The sequence below is a fragment of the Vulpes vulpes genome, chromosome 1, assembly GCF_048418805.1.
Source record: "Vulpes vulpes isolate BD-2025 chromosome 1, VulVul3, whole genome shotgun sequence".
NCBI lineage: Eukaryota > Metazoa > Chordata > Mammalia > Carnivora > Canidae > Vulpes > Vulpes vulpes.
Genome location: NC_132780.1, coordinates 9,316,710 through 9,335,503, shown reverse-complemented (window position 1 = coordinate 9,335,503; position 18,794 = coordinate 9,316,710). Strand labels below are relative to the sequence as shown.

The 18,794-nt window shown below is 50.1% G+C and overlaps 1 protein-coding gene across 1 annotated transcript in view; it reads left to right on the top strand.

The window, feature by feature from the left end:
* The first annotated feature begins 9,415 nt into the window (after nucleotides 1–9,415).
* AKT2 (AKT serine/threonine kinase 2) overlaps nucleotides 9,416–18,794 on the top strand; it is a 49,389-nt gene continuing 40,010 nt past the window's right edge. The window contains exon 1 of the mRNA XM_026010034.2: nucleotides 9,416–9,604. The gene's annotated coding sequence lies outside the window, so the exon portion shown is untranslated. The remainder of the gene's footprint in view (nucleotides 9,605–18,794) is intronic.

Here is an 18,794-nt window from a genome sequence, read left to right as displayed (position 1 = left end):
GAATCAGGGAAAACTGTATTGCCTGTTCTAAGCTAGCACTGGAAGTCACGTTGCTTCACTTCTGCTCAGATTCGAGGCCATAGACTCTGCCTCTCAATGATAGGAATGTCAGTGTCTCATCGGAAGAAGAGCATGGGGGAGGAGAGCTTGTTTTGTGTCCATCTGGGCAAATTATACATCAATATTGGATGTACTACATGATGTACTGGATGCGGTATATTATACGTCAATGAACGTGAACTAGCATTGCACATATCAATACGAATAAAGCAAAACACTGAGTGTGAAAAGCAAATTGCAGAAGAATATGTGTAGTTTTAAAATATGCAAACTGTTTACTACTTATTTACTTAAGAATTTAATCAATTTACTATTTAAAATATAGTAAATGTATGATATGCATAGGAATGATAAACTCCTAATGTGGGATGATGGTTCCCTCTAGGGGTGGATGGGATGGGATGCGACTCGAGAGGGCACAGAGGTTCAACAGTCTAGGAATGGTGGGGCGCCCAGCTGGGTCAGGTGGTGGAACGTGCAACTCTTGATCTCGGGGTCATGAGTTTGAACCCCACACTGGTGTAGAGATTTCTTAAAAATAAAATCTTAAAAAAAAAGAAAACTGAGAAAAAAAACCAGAGTATAGGAATGGTTTTTAAACCTGGGCACACAGGTGTTCATTGTATTTATTATTCTTTATACTTTTTTGGTATCTCCTAAGAATTAAAAACAACTCTCTCCGCTACTCTGGGTCATCCAGTTTCCCTGTCCAGAGGCAGTTGGTGTTACTGGGGTGCAGGTGTCCTTCCAGAAGTATTTCCTTCACAAACATAACTTTTCCCACCCGGATGGTAGCATATATGGCAGTTTGGCGCTTTGCTTTTTTTGCTTAATATATCCTGGAGTTCATTGGATATCAGTACATAATGAGCTTCTTGAAAAACACACACACTTTATTGAGATATAATTCACATATCCATTCACTCATCTAAAGTGCACAATTTAATGACTTTTGTTATTCACAGAGTTGTGCATCTATCACTAGACTTTTAGGATTTTTTTCATTACCCCAGAGAGAAACCCCATACCCTTTAACCATCTTTCCTCAAGTCCTCCTAAATTCTGCCCTCCCCCACTCCAAGTGGTAACCACTAATCAGTCTCTATAGATTTGCCTTTTCTAGACATTTCATATAAATGAAATCACACAGTACGGGGCCTTCTGTGTCTGGCTTCTCTCAGCACATTTTTGAGGTTCACTCAGGTTATACCACAGATTTTCCATCATTTTCAAAAACCGACAAATAATGCAGCAATGTATAGATTTTTTACATTTTGTTTATCAAGATGATGGACATGTACATTGTTCCCACTTTTTGGCTATTATGAATAATACTGCTCTGAACACCCATGTATGAATAATTGTGTGGACATGTTTTCATTCTTGGGTATATACCCGTGAGTTGAATTGTTGGGCTATATATTAATTTTATGTTCACCCTTTGAAGAACTGCTGGACTGTTTTCCAGGGCGGCTGTGCCATTTTACGTTTCTACCAGCGGTGTACAAGTGTTCTAATTTCTCCACATTCTCACCACCACATTGTCTTTTTGATTGTGGCCATCCTAGTGGGTGTGAAATGGTATCTTGTTACTGTGGCTTTGATTTGCATTTCCCCAGTGGCCAGTGACGTTAAATGCCTTTTAATGTGCTTACTGGAAAGAGCTTCCTTTTAAAGTAGCTGCTTGGCATCCCCCTGGTGTGGATATACCTTGATGTACTGAACCAGTCTCTCACCAGGGACACATGGTGGTTTCCAGGTCTTTTTTTTTAATCACAGTACCTCTTGCATCCACCACAGTTTGCTTATGATTGGACATATCCAGAGGGCAAAATATACAGGAGTTCAATTATTTACAAATTTGAATTTACATCATTTGTGTATTGACAAGTAAATATTGAGAATAATCAGATTTGTCTGAGGAACATTCTAATTTTTCCTCCCTTCTTAATGGCTAGCAGGTTCAGTTACCTCAGAATCAGCAGTCACTTGATGTCCCAATTTTATTTTGGTCAAACCTTGCATAATTCAAGACTGACTTTGGCATAGACTTGACTATCAAGTTGAAGCAGGGGTTCAGAGCACAGAAACCTACATTCATTGTTCCATAGCTTTTCCCTAAAGCTGCCTTTTCTGCTTCACGTTTAGTGCAGTGCTTCTAAATGACCAGTACAGCATCTCATGGCCATCATTTGGCCTTATTGGTGCTCTGTTACGGTTAAAGAGCATGAGCTCCATAGCTGTGTGATCTTGGTCAGGTCACTCAGCCTCTCTGTGCTCATTTCTTTACAATAAGATGAGAGTAATAGCATCTACCTCACAGGATGATTAACGGCTTCACAGTGCCAGGCACAGTGTTGTCATCTAATTTTGTCTCTGAAATTGATGATTTTCAGGGAGGATTTTCAGCACCAACACTTAAAGAACTCTTTCATGACCTTCTCATTGGTTACAAAGATAGTTTTTTGGGTAACCATTTTAATATAACTGTAAACTTTGGGTGCCTGGGTGGACTCAGTCAGTTAGGCTTCCTACTCTTGGTTTCAGCTCAGGTCATGATCTCAGGGTTGCAGGATCAAGCCCTGCATCAGGCTCTGTGATGGATGTGAAGCCTGCTTGGTATTCTCTCTCTCCTGCCCCTCCCCACCCCCACTCTGTGCTCCTATCCCTCTCTCTCTAAAAGAATATAATTGTAAACTTCTAGAAAAGTAGCAATAATGGTGCAAGGGGTTTCTCACATCTGAGATCATGACCTGAGCTGAAATCAAGAGTCTGATGTTCAAACAGCTGAGCCACTCAGGCACCCCTGATTTCTGTATATTATTTATCTAGGTTTGTTAATTGCTCCATTTGTCTTATTGTTCCCTCTTCCCTGTCCCCCTCTCCATGAGCGCACACACACCCATACACATTCCCATGTTATGTTTTGAACCATTTGAAAGTTGGAAAACATTATGCCTCTTAACCTCATACTACCGTAGTGTGTATTTCCTGAAAAAAGGAAAATTTTCTTCCATAACCACAGTGTAGCTATCAAAACCTAGACATTTAACATACAATATTCCTCTAAAGGACCAGTTCATACTTAAGGTTCATAAATTGTCCCAGTAATGTTCTTAATTATGGCCATCCCCACCCCCCACCCCTACCCCTCCAATCCAATACAGGATCACGTGTTGCACTTAGGTGTCAGGTCAGTTTCCCTATAAACAGTGAATGTTTAAGTAACAACACAAAGGTCCCGCCCCCTTGTTCCCGGGAAGGCTTGACACCTGCTGGTCAGTGGGAGTTCCCGCAGGGATGGCCAGCTCATGTGGCGCCCTCTTGTGGCATCAGCGGGAATAGCTTGTAAGCCACCGTGCTGGGCAGCTGTGAAAAGATTCCTCTTCGTGAGAACCTAAAAAAAAATTAGGTGATACTCATATTACCTCAATTTTTCTTAGTAATGTAAGAAATTATGTTTTAAGTATCTCACTGTTTCAAATCCATATACTTCAGCATAAAATTAGACTGTTTCTCAAATCCGGACCCATACATGTAAAGTCCATGGCCTGAGACATCTGTGGGAATGGATCTGTCCGCTACAGCGTTCTGGCACGTGGTATATAGTAAGAGGCTTCCCTCCTTGGGCCTATGTTTATTTCTGCAATATAAGCTTTACAGAGATTTCTACCTGCAGGATCATTTAACAAGGTCATGGTTATAGTTCCTAGCAATGTGTCTGATATGAGAGTTCACTAATAAGTGTTATGAGATTATTATTATTATTTGTTAAACTTTTTGTGAGTGGACAGGTTTGGACCTGAAGTAAAATTCACCCCAGTAGCTTTTTTTTGAGATTGATTTTATTTATTTACTTATTTATTTCAGAGAGAGACAGAGAGCATGAGTAGAGGTATGGGGGGGGGGGCAGAGGAAGAAGCAGACTCCCTACTGAGAAGGGAGCCTGACATGGGGCTTGATCCCAGGACCCCAAGATCATTACCTGAGCAGAAGGCAGATGCTTAACTGACTGAGCCACCCATGTGCCCCTAGCTTTAGCCTTTTTTTTTTTTTGTTTTTATTTTTTTATTTTTATTTTTTCATGATAGTCACACACACAGAGAGAGAGAGAGAGAGAGAGGCAGAGAGACAGGCAGAGGGAGAAGCAGGCTCCATGCACCGGGAGCCCGACGTGGGATTCGATCCCGGGTCTCCAGGACTGCGCCCTGGGCCAAAGGCAGGCGCTAAACCGCTGCGCCACCCAGGGATCCCCAGCTTTAGCCTTCTTAATAAAAACCACGTTCTGGGGCACCTGGTTGCCTCAGTCATTTAAGCAACTGCCTTCTGCTCAGGTAATGATCTTGGGGTCCTGGGATCAAGCCCCATGTCAGGCTCCCTTCTCAGTGGGGAGTCTGCTTCTCCCCATAGCTTGTGCTCTCTCTCAAATAGTCTTAAAAGCAAAACAAAATGACAGTCAACAACTATTTGTTAACCCCCAAGTCCTAACTATGTGGTAGGCATTGTCCTAGGGGTGGGAACAGTGGTGCCCACCCAAGACAAGGTCTTCACCCTCATGGGCAAATTTATATTCTGGTTTGGGGAAAGCCAGTTACAAAATAAACAACCAAAATACTCTTTAGTGTTAAGTGCTAGGTAGGGAATTCAAATGTGCTCAGAAATAGTAACAGTGTGGCTTTTTTGGATTTGGGGTGGCCAGGGCAAGGGTCTCTAATGAGGTGAGATTTCAACTAAGTTCCAAAAGACAAGAAAGAGCCAGTCATGCACAGATCAGGATCAGGGAAGTCCGTAGACCAGGCAAAAGGAACAGCAAGTAAACGACCCTGAGGTGGGAACAAGCTTGTGGTTTTGGAGGGGCAGAGGTTAGTGTGTCCAGAACATGGTGGTCAAGGGCAAGAGTAGCTTGATATGAAGTTAGAGAGATAAGCAGGGGCAGCGCCCATGGGGCCCTGAAAGCTATGATGAGGCCTTTAGCTTTTATTTCACAGGGGATAGGATGCCATCTATGTATTCAGAGCAGATGGAAAAAGTGTTTGATCTTATCAAGAGTAGAAAAAGCTTCATCCCAAGGTTTGCATACAAGTGCATTAGCTTCGCATGTCCACTTAAACATTTTGGGAATCTCTAATGTGTTAAAAAGCTGAGTGGGCATGATGCATGGTGTCTTCCATTTACAATTTTTGAAACAGAAACATATTTTATAAAAAGGAAACTGGAACCAACATTTACAGAATCCCTGAGGCTTATCTGTCCTTCTGCCAAACACTTAAAATTGCTCTAAAAGGATCTTCCCAAACAGTAGCATCTAGGGTGGGGTTTAATAACTTCTGGCTGGGGAGTCAAAGATATTTCAACATTTCTGTATAACATGGGAAACTTTTATTTTTTATTTTTTAAATATTTTATTTATTCATGAGAGACAGAGAGAGAGAGAGGCAGAGGCACAGGCAGAGGGAGAAGCAGGCTCGATGCAGGGAGCCCAAAGCGGGACTCGATCCTGGGTCTCCAGGATCACACCCTGGGCTGAAGGCAGCACTAAACCGCTGAGCCACCCAGGCTGCCCTGGGGAAACTCCTTTAAATAAACGCTTTTTTTTTTTTTTTTTTTTTTTAAATAGTTCCAGACTCTTTGAGAATCTGATCAATGCTATGGACTTTCTCCCCCCATGCTCTTAGGATGAAGAATGGGGTAAATCTGAGTCCTCCTGCTTGTATCTCCCTCTGCCCATGTAGCAGAGAAGGTTCCTCCCCATGGTCAGCTCCACTACTGCCATAGACCCCCAGATCTTGTGGGAATGGAGTGGAAGCTCCCTGTTTGGGGCTACCAAGAGGTGTTTTTTTGTTGTTGTTGTAGTTGTTGTTTTAAGATTTCATTCATTTGCTAATGAGAGACACAGAGAGAGGCAGAGACACAGGCAGAGAGAGAAGCAGGCTCCTCTGGGGAGCCTGATGCGGGACTCAATCCTGGGACCCCGGGACCATGCTCTGAGCCAAGAGCAGATACTCAACCGCGGAGCCACCCAGACATCCCAACCAAGAGGTTCTTCATAGCTGGTCCATGCAACTTGTCCAATCATCACTGGGAGCCCAATCTCTGACAAGGGTTGAAATATACCCTAGAGCCTGATTTCTGCTCCATAGCAACAGAAGGGGATTTTGTGGAGATGCCCTGTCTGTCAGGGAAGGATTCTTAATCATTTTTTTCTGAATCAAGAAGCCTTTGGGCAACCTTCAGGGGAGAAGCTATTGGCCCATATCCCCAGGGGTGCATGTACAGCCCATATTTACAATTACAGGCAGGGAGTTTATAGAATAGATTAGAGGGTATAGAACAATTTGAGGTTTTAGAGTTTTCTCCTCAATCACCTTTGATTTGGAAATTGAGAGACTGAGGCCCCCCGAATGATAATTAAGTGGTTTGCCAGGGCAGAAACAGAGCTATGACTTCCAATTTCCCGGCATGATATGAATTCACAGCAGACTCTTATATCTGACACCTTGGGTTCAAATCCTGCCTTACTCCTAATGTGTCCTGGGACCTTGAACAAGCTTAAGTACTGTTGCACCTAACCTCCCAAGATGGCAACAGGATAGCCTTTGTGGGACTGTGTCAAGAACAGAATGTAGCCTGTAACAATTGCTAAGTAAATTTTATTTATACTGTTTTGCAATGAAGGAAGGCCAGAGAAGTGGAAGTTACTTTGACAAGGACACAGGAAAGGCATGATTAGAAGCAGGGCCTATCTCCCAAGCCAGTGAGTGTTGTTCACCCCGAGACTAGTGTTTTTTAGCCTGCAAGGCATGGCCCTTTAGTGGATCAGAAAGTCAGTTTAGCAGAGCCTTGAACAGCACTGGGGAAGAAAAAATATCTGAGTGCATGATACATACCAGTAAATAGTATTTGATGACACTTTCATACAAATATATATGTCTATAGGTAAGTATGCCTATGTGTGTACTAGGTCGTAGGTTGAAAGCCATCATTTTTGAGGACTATTACCCCACAGAATTTATACATGAACACATGGGAGGTTTCAGTGAGATCTGTGTTGTAGTCCATCCCAGAAGGGGCAGGGATTCCACTTAGGTTGGGAAGACTCAGAAATAGGGGGACAGGGGCACCTGGATGGTTTAGTGGTTGAGCATCTGCCTTTGGCTCAGGTCATGATTCTGGGGTCCTGGGATCCAGTCCCATAATTGGCTCCCCACAGGGAGCTTGCTTCTCCCTCTGCCTGTGTCTCTGCCTCTCTGTGTCTCTCATGAATAAATAAAATCTTAAAAAAAAAATAGGGGAATGGGTTATGAACTGTTAAGCACAGAAGGGGGTAAAGAGGGCATGCCACAGTAACAGTGAGTCTAGATTAATGGAAGGACTAGTTTCTCTCTCTTTTTTTAATGATAGTCACACAGAGAGAGAGAGAGACACAGAGACACAGGCAGAGGGAGAAGCAGGCTCCATGCACCGGGAGCCCGACGTAGGATTCGATCCTGGGTCTCCAGGATCGCGCCCTGGGCCAAAGGCAGGCGCTAAACCGCTGCGCCACCCAGGGATCCCCAAAGGACTAGTTTCTAAAACAAATAGTCCCCATGAGCATACTCTGTGCCAAGACTCTTGTTGGGCAGTGTTAGCTCCACAGCAATGACTGAGCCGGTCCTGGTCTTTTCCCTCATGGGGCTCTCTGCACAGAGGAGGAGACAGACCTGTCACCAGACAGTAAGAGACTGAACTGGTCGCGGCTGTGGTGGGGGAGGCATTGGTCTGTCACCAACACTGCTGGGGGAAGCCCATGAGGAACACAGCAGCAAATTCCAAGCTGGAAACACATTAGTTAAGGTCTAGTTCCAGCACAGGTTTACCTCTGAGGAAACTAAGGCCCACCTCTGAGCAGGATTGCCTGCATGGCTCCCTCAGACTTGGGTGGACCTATGACTCTTCAACTTTCAGCTGAGTCTTTACTACTGGAAGTACTCACTAACCAATACATACCTGCCAAGCTCTGTGGCACACTGGCCCCCAAGTTCAGAAGGCAGCAAGCCCTACCCAACCTTTGAGAGATTAGGGACTGGGAGCCAGATGTCTCACGCTGCCTAGTACAGTAGTTGACAAGTGGGCCAGGATCTGTGCATAGCTCTTTTCTCACAATGCGATCTATCTTTCTTTCTTTCTTTTCTTTTCTTTCTTTCTTTCTTTCTTTCTTTCTTTCTTTCTTTCTTTCTTTCTTTCTTTCTTTCTTTCTTTCTTTCTTTTTCTTTCTTTCTTTCTTTCTTTCTTTCTTTCTTTCTTTCTTTTTTAAGATTTTGTTTATTAATGAAGGACATAGAAAGGCAGAGACATAGGCAGAGGGAGAAGCAGGCTCCCTGCGGGGAGCCAGATGTGGAACTGAATCCTAGGACCCCGGGATCACGACCTGAGCTGAAGGCAGACGCTCAATCACTGAGCCACCGAGGCGTCCCCCACCGGCGATTTTAAGGTCTTTTTAGGCCCAAGTGAACCCATAAGAAAACTATATCCCTATTTATGTATTTTTAAAGTATTTATTTATTCATGAGACAGAGAGACAGAGGCAGAGACACAGGCAGAGGGACAGCAGGCTCCATGCAGGGAACCCGACGTGGGACTCGATCCTGGATCCAGGATCACGCCCTGGGCCGAAGGCAGGCACTAAACCGCTGAGCCAGCCGGGCTGCCCTATATCCCTATTTAATTGCACATATATGCTGAGCAGGTAGGACTAATGTTTTGGAGTTACAGAATGTCTAACACATAAACTGTTCTATTTACATTTTAAAAAGTCCAACAGCCCAGTGACGCAGCTCTGTGTCCATCCTGCAGATACGGATGGAGGCACAGAGAACGCTCAAGCCTTCTGTCTACTATCACGAGCAAGGAAATGCAAAGCTGGGTTTGGGAGGCTTCCGAGCCCGTACTCACCACGAGGGGACACGGAGGAAAGACAACCCTCCTAACCCCCCGCTCCAGGGCTCTTTAAGAGCCTCGGAACCCAGAGGCGAGGCGAGATCACAGTAAAGCGAGATCAAAGCGTATGTAAATAAGGACCAGGGGCTGCCGGGAAGTATCACTGCCGCGAGCCTTTAGGGAAAGCGGGCGTCAGAGTCCTGCTGCGCCTGCGCAATCCCGTCTCTCCGTTCCGTCCGGCGCCTGCGCGTGGCACCTCGCTAACCCAGACGGACCCAAACTTGCCGAAAGTACGCAGGCGTCCCGCTCTGAGTCAGCCGCTTGCCCAGCCTTGCGCCTGCGCTCTGGCGCACGCCGAGTTCATCTCTCGCTCTTTACGTCAGTTCCTGTTTGTGGCGGGAGAAGGCGGTATTTCCGGCCAGAGGGTGGGAGGGGGCGGTAAGCGGGGGCTGGGGGGAGGGGGCGGGGGGGCCGCGCCGCGCGAGCCGTTGGGCCTGGCTCGGAGAAGGCGTTGCCGCTGCCGCTGCAGTTGCCGCCGCCAGGAAACACAAGGAGCGGGACCAAGCGCAGCGTGGCGATGGGCGGGAGCCGAGCCCCGCCGGAGAGGCTGGGCGGCCGCCGGTGACAGGTGAGTGCGCCAGCGCGTGTCCCCGAGCGCCTCCCCCCGCGATGGTCGCGTCCGGACCCCCCGCGGTGCGGCGCTGGGCCGTACCACCAGTGCCCGCCGGGCGGGGACCGCGGTCCTCGAACCCCCCCTTCCGGGACTGAGTGGGGGCGGCTGCGCGGGGGCGGTCGGACTACCCCCGAGGGCCGGGGCGGGGGCGGCTGGCCGTACCACTGAGGCGGCGCGGGGGGGCCACGCCAGAGTGCGGGGACCGAACCACTGAGGCGCGGGGGGCTGAGCCAGTGGGATGGGAAGGGAGCGCCCGCCCCGTGTGCGGCAGCTGAGCCATCGGGGGGGCGCGCCTTCCCCGGCGTAGGGGGCTGTTCCCGTTCGGGGCTGTGGGAGCGCCCCCTCCAGCGTGTTCTAGGGAGGTGGGGGGCTGCCGCCGAGGGAGCTGTACCCAGTGCGGCCGAGGCAGCGCCGTGTGGGTTATACCACTGAGGTGCTGCGGGGGGGGCATCCTGAGCGTGAGGAGCGCCGTAGCAGAGGAGAGTTGTGGTGTTTGTAATCTCTGAGGGACGCGCGGCGGGGGGGCAGGCCCCGGTGGGTGTTCGGGGGAGTGTGGCGGAAAGGCTTTCGCCTCCCGAGGTTGGTGGGTGGGGCTTGGGGGGTTACACGGAGCCGGAGGAGGGAGGGTCGCGTTGAACTTCTTAATGATTTTGGGGGGAATCGGATGGTCACTGGGACTGCTGTCTGTCCCACAGCCTTTTCATATTATTAGACCCTATCTTAAGGCGTGGGACCCTTTCTTGGCAAATGCTTTGTTTCTGTGGGCAGCAGATGTCTTAGAAGCCTCTGAAGTTTCTGTGCTTTCAGCTCCATATTAGGGAGGGGAGGAGGTATTGAGCTTAGATTTGAGGAGCTGTGCCCCTGGTTCTGCTTGTTAAGACTTAGGAGGAAGGAGTGTTGAGAGGGACACCTCTCTGTCAAGGCAAGGTGACCGGGGACGTCTGGATCCTTGGGATTCTGAAGACCCCCTTCCACTCATTTGGGGGCTGCTTGGGCTCAGTAAGAGGCCTGGGCTGGAGTAAACAGGTCTGCCTTTCAACCTTGTCTGTCTTCCCCTCTCAGAGGAGCACTGAGGAGTTCAGTCCTGGCCAGACCTTGCTTGGCGATGGGTACAGAGGAGCCAGGCACCACTACAGATCATGGCAGTCTCCATCCTGGCCATGAGGCTGTTTGCAACTTCCCGGTTAGCTGTCCAGCCTCCCATCATGTTTACACTCCCCACCAGGCGATAACAGTTGCTCTCACCATTAGGCGACAATGAGGCTGAGAGCTGTTTTCCCAGCTGTTCCTCTCTGCACAGGCCAAGGGGACTTGGGCAGGGGTGCCCTGTCCCAGCCCGAATCAAGGAGGATGGTTTCTCTGAAGGACTTAGGGTGGCCAAATCCCCCATGGATCTAGTTTCTCACTGTGGTTCCTGGGTGGGTGCTTGGAGCCACTATCCCTGCTCCCTAGGCCAGCTTGTGACCTTGGCTTGCCTGGTAGCCTTTGCCCTGGGTCTGGAGTTCCCAGAGGGCTGGCTGCAGTCCCTGATTGACCCAGCTAACGTGGGCTGGTGATGGGGTCAAAGGGGGCAGATGGTTGCTTCTGATCCACATCCTTGGCGTCTAAGCTGACTGACTTTCCTGGTTATGGTTCCTAGAGAACGGTCCTTGAGTCTCTGCAAGATGGTAGGGCTCTTGAATTTTTCTCCACTAGGGGTTAGTTTCTCTAGTCTCCTTATGCCAGTTTTTAGAAGGTTTGCCTGACGGGGTTAACAGGAGCAATAAAAACAATAATCATGAGACTGATGGCTGACATTTATTGAGTGTGTTCTGTGTGCCACATACTATTCAGGGTGCCTCACATGGATTAACTTGCCGAATATGTCCTAGAGCCGGAGGTACTGTTGCACGATCTCCGTTTTAGAAGGGGAAACTAGCACAGAGAAGTGAATCATTTCCAGAGCTAGGGAACAGCCAGCGTTTATTGGCCATCCACAGTATGTCAGGCGTGTAGCAACCTTTTCACACACGTGAGTTCATTTAATTCTCAAAACACACCTTCAAGGTAGGTATGGTTGTGCCCATTTTATAGATTCCCATAAGCTAGGTAGGAGTGTGGTGCCCATTTTACAGATAAGGAGACTGAGAACACCTGCTGTGAAGTGAAATGATTGATGTGTCACAGCCAGAAGTAGTATATGAACCCCTGGCCCAGTTTGGCCTCAGTGAACATCTTATCAACAAGTGACGAACTGAGCTAGTTGCTCCGAGGAGTGGATATAGAATTTCTCTCCATCTTGCAGAATGAGACATCGGGACTCAGGAAGAATCCCTTTGCCTTAGGTTCCTCAGACCCTAGGGGCAGGCTGGGCTTTGAACCCAAGTCAGCTTGCCCCTGGTGTCAGACATTCTTTGTTCCCCGGATCCCAAACTGCAGTGGGTCTCTGGCACCTCAAAGGCCCTGCCCTGGACCCTGCTGGCCACACCCTTGGGCAATTCTTTCCTCTGCCCCTTCAAGCCCAGGGCTGCTGTGAGTACATCTGCCGGCAGCCAGTCTAGTAGTTCTGGGTTTGCTGGTGAAACTTGGTCCCTCCTCAGAGTTGAGCCAGGATGTCTTTTAACCCCGTGCAGACTCTGTGCTGGGAGCCAGGAGAAAGCAGCAGGGGAGACATGCAGGGGGTAACACAGCTAGGGGGTAACATGGGGGATCACTGTTCCAGCTTCCTGCCCATGGATTGTATGATGGGCAGGGTTTGGTGCTTTCACGTTCTGGCTGTGTGACCTTGGAGTATGGTGTTTACATCTTGTGCAGTGGGCTCCGAACAGCACCCACCTCAGACTGTTGTGAGGATGAAATGAGTTCATCCACGAAAAGCTCCTAAAAAGGTGGCTGACACCGTGCAGATGCGCACTCGGCAGTCCTGAGGGCATCCGTCCTACCCCATGCCCTACCCTCAGTCCTCTCAGGTGTCCGGGTCCAGCCACTGGTCCAACTGGGCCAGCCAGAATCCTGGAATCTGGTGTCCTGGTTTCTGACCTCTGTAAGGAGCTGCACCAAAGTGATTCAGAGCATGGGGTTCAAATCCAGCCCAAGCACTCCCTGGCTATGTGACCTTGAGCAGATTCCTCAACTTCTCTGAGCTTTCACTGTCTGTGTCAGGGGATGGTCATCCCCTCCACCCCCACCCCATACATTGTCCTGAAGGTTAAATGGGTTAATTTGTGGAAAGCATTTATAGCGTGCTGGCGTAACAGCCTCCAGTAAATGTTTCCTGTTCTTTTTCAGAAGAGTGCCTGACACACGGTGAGCCCTCAGGATATCTTAGCGACTGTAATACTTATTACTCCTGTTAGGATTTTGAAGGCCTATCCCAGGCTACAGAGACACGGCAGGTACCACCAGGAAGAGGGCCTAGCTGAAATTAGCATCTCCATTTTCCAGATGAGGAAACAGAGGTTTTGGAGGGTTGGGGCGGAGGTGGGGACATATAATCAAATAAAGGGTGGCAAGTGCAGCACCCAGGCCTCCTCATCCTCCCACACAGTTGCTGCCCAGAGCTCCTCCGAGGTCAGAACTCGAGCTCTTTTTTAGATGTCAGGCTCTGCTAAACCCCCTTGCTATATGTGCTTTTACTGAATCTCCACCACAGTCCCCAGGAGTGGCAGGAAGGGCCTTGACCCAGGTGAGAACAGCCCTTTTGAAGGCTGTGAGGCAGAAGGGTGGGCGCAAGCTGGGTGAGGAGCAGAAGTGCTCATGGGAGTGAGGGGCCCAGCTGTGCAGAGCCACCTGGGCTGGGGGGAGGAGAAGTGTGCATTGGATTCTGAAGATGTTGCAGAGCCAGAGAGTTTTGTTTAACCAGCAGCATTTGTTGAGTGCCTACTGGATGCCTGGCATTGCTTCAGGTGACAGGGATGCAGCGGTGCACTGGACAGAGCTGCTCCCTCCGTGGAACCGAGAGAGACAAACCAGATAAACCGTCAACCTGGTGAATAAACAAGGGACAGGTTAAGAGGAGGTGCTAGGCAGTCAGTTAGAGTCAGGTGTGACTGGGAGCTTCCTTAGTTGGGCTGTCAGGAAGGCCTCTTCACTGATCTCGGATTGGATCAGGTGGGCCAGGTGAGTGAGAAGGAACAGCCTTGGAGTGCGCTGTGTGTGTGGGGGCGACCACAGTGCCAGAATTGAAAGCTTGGTGAGGTGCAGGGAGCTGCAGCATGGAGGAGACCCATGTGGCAGGGCAGGGTGAGTGAGGGGACACCAGGGGCAGAGGGCAGGCAGGGGTCAGAGCCTTGCAGACTGCTCTGAGGAACGGCTTGGTCAAATTTCAAGCTTCGGAAGGTGCCTTTTGCCAGAAGAGGTTCTCAGGCTTCTGCCTGGGGTGGGGAGGGGGGGGTCGCTGGTCAGGGAGTTTCACATGCCTCCCACTTCCCCCTTGAGTAGAATCACTGCCTTAGAAACAGCGAAGGCGCATGGTCGCCTCCCTCCTTTGTGGTTTTCACACCGCATTCCCCAGGGCCTGGGGCTGTTCCGTTTAGGGACAGATGGGGGAGGCTCAGCTAGGTGATTTGTGCTTATCCCTCCCCAACCCAAACAGCTGGGCTAATATCAAATAACAGTGCAGAACAATAGTAATACCTGAGAGAAGCTGTACGTGGCTGATTTGACCTTCCATGCATCAGCGTCTGTGTTCCTGGTTGGCTGCTATAGAACTTGGAAGACCAGGCCTTATGGGCCTACTTTCTAGTAGATACAGGTGCCCAGCAAACAAATCTAGGATAGGAGATCAGTTTGTGATCAGTGTTATGAAGGTAAAAATGAAAGGAGGTCAGGGGAAAGAAAGTATGGGGATATTACTGTGTTTTAGCTAGGATGATCAGGGAGGGCTTTCTGGAGGAGGTGACTTGTTGGTAGGGATAGGAGTGCTGTAAAGGAGCTGGGGGAGGACTTGAATGAAGGTACCTTAGATGGGGAAGGAATCAGCTCTGATTCCCACCTTGCAGAGGCCTGGAGAACCTCGGAAACCTGTGCTGGGTCCCCAAACTAGCAGTGTTGGCGATGGGCTCTGAATTTGGGCAGAGTCTTCCCAGACCAGGTCATCATGGGTGAGGGTGGCTTCAAATCCTGTACCGAGCCTCATACCAAAGGCTTAGTGTGTAAGCAGAGGCTGGGCTGTTGGTTTTGCTAGGCTTACTCTGGGCTGTCTTCCTGGAGGGAGTGGAGACCCTCAGAGCAAACTTTCTGGGGTCTCCAGAAATCCTTTGGGATGGGGGGATGGAAAGGAGTGTCTTTTGAAGTTGATCTGCAGGCCTCTGGAGGACCGACGAACACCCTTCCCTGGGCCTCTCTTCAACTTCCCAAGAGCTCTCAGTGGAAGGCTCTCAAACACCAGGCCTCTGGGCTGCACGGTGGGGTGGTTCCGTGGCAGGCTCTTCTGGACAACCAGCCAAGCAGCAAGAGGCCCAGCTAGGGGAGACAGTCCTGGGAGCGAAACCAGGAGGGAGGGAAGGAGGGAGCGGGTGTGGGAGGGGCAGGGTGGGGGTGGGAGCTGGGGCCTGGCCCCCTAGGGGGCAGGACCCACCGCCAACTCAGCACCCGCAGCAGGGCCTGGCTGTACTGGGTGCATGAAGCGGGGGCCGGTAAGCTGGGGTCGGCTGAGGGAAGACTACACATAGAGGTCCGTGCAGGAAGTTCCTCGAGCCCTGCCGCTCTGCCCAGGGAGCTCGTCTGCAGATGTTGTTTCTAAGGGTGAGGCCAGAAATCCAAGCCTGCCTTGGTTTGCCACCTCGTGGGCCCTTTCCGAATGGACCGGGGGGGGGGGGGGGGGGCTGCCACTTCCTTGTCCCCCTGGCCCTCCCACCCCTCTTGGCCCGAATTCAAGGGCTTTGTCATCATGGGGGTCATTGCATAGTGGTCCCAGCTCACCTGGGTGTACACCCTGCTTCTCGCTTCTCTCTTAGTTGCCGTCGAACCCTGGGGGCCTATTTCTTCTCTTTGAGGTGCATTTTACTTAGCTGAAATGGGAACAACCCTACCAAGTGGGCCTGTAGGGAGGACTCAGGAATCTCATGTATTAGTAGGAGCCTGACATGGGGCCTCCTGGGAACGTGCTCAGTGGATCGGCCCTGCTGCAGCTACTGGAGATGGTAAGCTGGGTCAGGGTGGGCATCTGTGAGCAGACGAGGGGCTCTGGATACAGCCAGCCTGGGCTTGTTGGTTGGTGGAGCTGCTGTGTGTTTGGAGCCTTGGGAGGAGGTGGCAGGCGGATCAGCTGAGGTTCCTGCCGGGGAGGGCTCCCGACAGGAATATTAATCACACCCACCATCAAGCTCCCTCTCAGCCAGACATGGCTCTGAGCAGCCTGTGTGTGTTAGTTTGGACACAGCAGCCCGTGAGGTAATAGTCACCACCATTGGTACTTAGGAAACTGAGGCACAGAAAGCTATGTAGAACGTTGCGTTGTTATCCAGAGCTAGCAGGGTGGCCTTTCTGTGCCTGGCCCTGCTCGGGGGGCCTACTGTGCTGCTCTCACCAGTCCTCACCAGACCTCGGAGCTCAGCGCAACTCTTCCTCCCAATTCATAGATGAGCGAGTAAAGACCCAGGCAGGTTATTGGATTTGCCCAAAGTCACAGTGTTGGTGGCCCACAGGAAATTAAAACCCAGCTCTTTCTGGGGTTGAATCTGCCTTTTTGAGACTGGTTCTTCTGCCTCCGATCAATGCCATGGCCACTGTTTCTGAGGTAATTACTGTTGTTGTTTTAAAGATTTTTATTTTTAAGTAATCTCTACACCCAATGTGAGGTGCGAACCCACAACCCTGAGATCAAGAGTCACACGCTACTGACTGAGCCGGCCAGGCACCCCTCATTACTGTTGTTCTAATGATCCCTTTTGCTTTCTGTTCTCCAGACAGAGCTCACATGAAGTAGGCCTCAGTTGTTCTGGAGATGACTGGATTAGCTCCATTCAATCCCTGCTTGGGAGATGGAGTACAGCTGCCTCTCTCCACCCCCAATGCCCACAGAGCCCTAGCCTTGACCATCCCCTTCCTTCCTGAGAGGCCAGAAAGCAGGATTGAGGGTTGGGAGGTATCCCCTATCCCCTGCCTTGCAGTCTAATTCCTGAATGGCCCCTGGAGCCTGCCCTTGACTATTTTTGGTCATTTGGGTATTCCATTCTTCCACCAGATAACTTAGTGAGGACCTACTATGTGCTGTGTATGTCAGGGAGTTTCACCCAGTCTACCGGAGGAGGCAGAGAAGTAGTGTTTGTCCTATGAGGGCTTGGTGTGACAGAGGAAGGGGACAGACATCTGACTGGACTTGGCAGGAGGGGCACTTGGGGAAGGCTCCTGAGGCGAGCGAGGCATTCAGGGCTTGACATGAAAGCCCAAAGGAACAGGCTGGGCACGGGTGAGCATAGGTAAAGGCTGTGAGGTGGGGTATACCTCAGTGTGGTGACCCTGAGTACATACCACTGGAGCTCAGGGAGCGAGGTCAGTACAGACGAGGGTGGCAGGGCCTGGGTCTGGCAAGCAAGTCTGTGCTTCTCAAACTGGTGTCCAAAGACCTAGATGGGGAGGGGGGGGTGGTGGGTGTCGAGCATGTGTTTTGGGGTAGTGTCTGCAACTTGTCTACTTTTTTTTAGCTGTGTGTTTTCATTTAGATGATATTTTCAGCAGTTAATATGGGCATGTCATGAATCATCTGGAGGATTCCTTTTAACCAGCTAGTGACAGTATTAACATAGCTGCCACTTCCATGGCTCTAACTCAGGCTCTGGTTGGCCCTTGACTTTGGAGTTTGCCTTTGTGTAATTGCTGCCTATTTTCCCAAGCTCTGGTCTCATCCCCAGCTATGCTTGAAGCATGTTTTGTTGGGTCCCCATGATGACCCTGGATTGTCAAAAACAAAACAAAAACCCCACAAAAAACAAAACATCTTTTGAAACAACATAAGCATGTGCTCGGGTTGGTATCAGAATCCTGTTTTACAGATGAGGACACTGAGGTTCAAGGAAGCGGCCTGGGCATCTGGAAGTAGTAGTCGGAATTTGACTTGACCAACACTCGGGGTGTGGATTTTGGCCTCTGAGCCCTGTTTCAGCTCCCTGGGCTGAGTGGGTCAGGTTGGGAGTGATGGTATCACGAGGGAGCTTCTCCTTGGCAAGTTGGGTTGATCCAGCCCTTTGGGTTCCCCTTGGGCTTATCAGCACACCCATGACCCTCACCTTACCTTACTCCTCCTCCTGCCTTCAGCCTCCTGGGGCTTCATCAGAGAGAGCTCTGTGGAGGTGTACTTCCCATATGCTAGCCCTAGCCCTGTGGGGCTATTTGAGTTTTAGTTAATTAGACTTAAATACAAGTAAAGATTTAGTTTTTTAGTTGTACTAGCCACTGTAGATACATTTCTGTTGTTACAGAAAGTTCTGTTGGCCAGGTCAGCCATCTGCACTCACCTGCTGTGTGATCTTGGGCATGTGATTTCTTCTCTCTTGGTCTCAGTTTCTTCTTCTGACGAATGGGACTAGTAATAACATCTACCTCCCAGGGTTGCTGTGAGGATTAATATGAGTCTAGACCTGGCACATTGTGAACACTCAGCATTAGCTGTGGGTGGGACCCTGCCTGCTTCCTTCTAGGTGCCCCAGGGATGAGATGGAGACTCACACCACCAGACCCTGCCTCAAAATTGCTGGCCAGGGAGGCAGGCAGGTGAGGATGTGGAGCAATGCTGGTGAGGGAGGAAGCCCTCAGCCAGATTGGAGGGGCCCTGAGTGTGTGTGTGCATGTGTGCAGGTGTGCGGGTATGCGTTTGTCTACATCAGGGGCAGCCCAGGCCTGCAGGGCATCAGGGATGGTAAGGGATGACTGGCTCGGATGTGAGAGGGGGCTCAGTCTCTTGAGAGTGAGGGCAGGAGGAGGTGGAAGCAGCTCAGGGCCGGGATGGATATGATCCAGTTTCCTCTGCCATGTCCTGGCTGCCTAGCATTGGGTACTCTCTGCATCCTTCCTGTCCTCAGTTTCTCCCTTGGTAAAGTGTAGGTCCAGGTGAGCAGGAGGTGAGAGAGGCCAGTGCATAGGGCTTTTTCTGTGGACAGCTGCAAAAGGTGGTTATGATGTGGCCTCTGCCTCACTGGGGCCAGGAACTCTGCATCCCCCTGTGCCC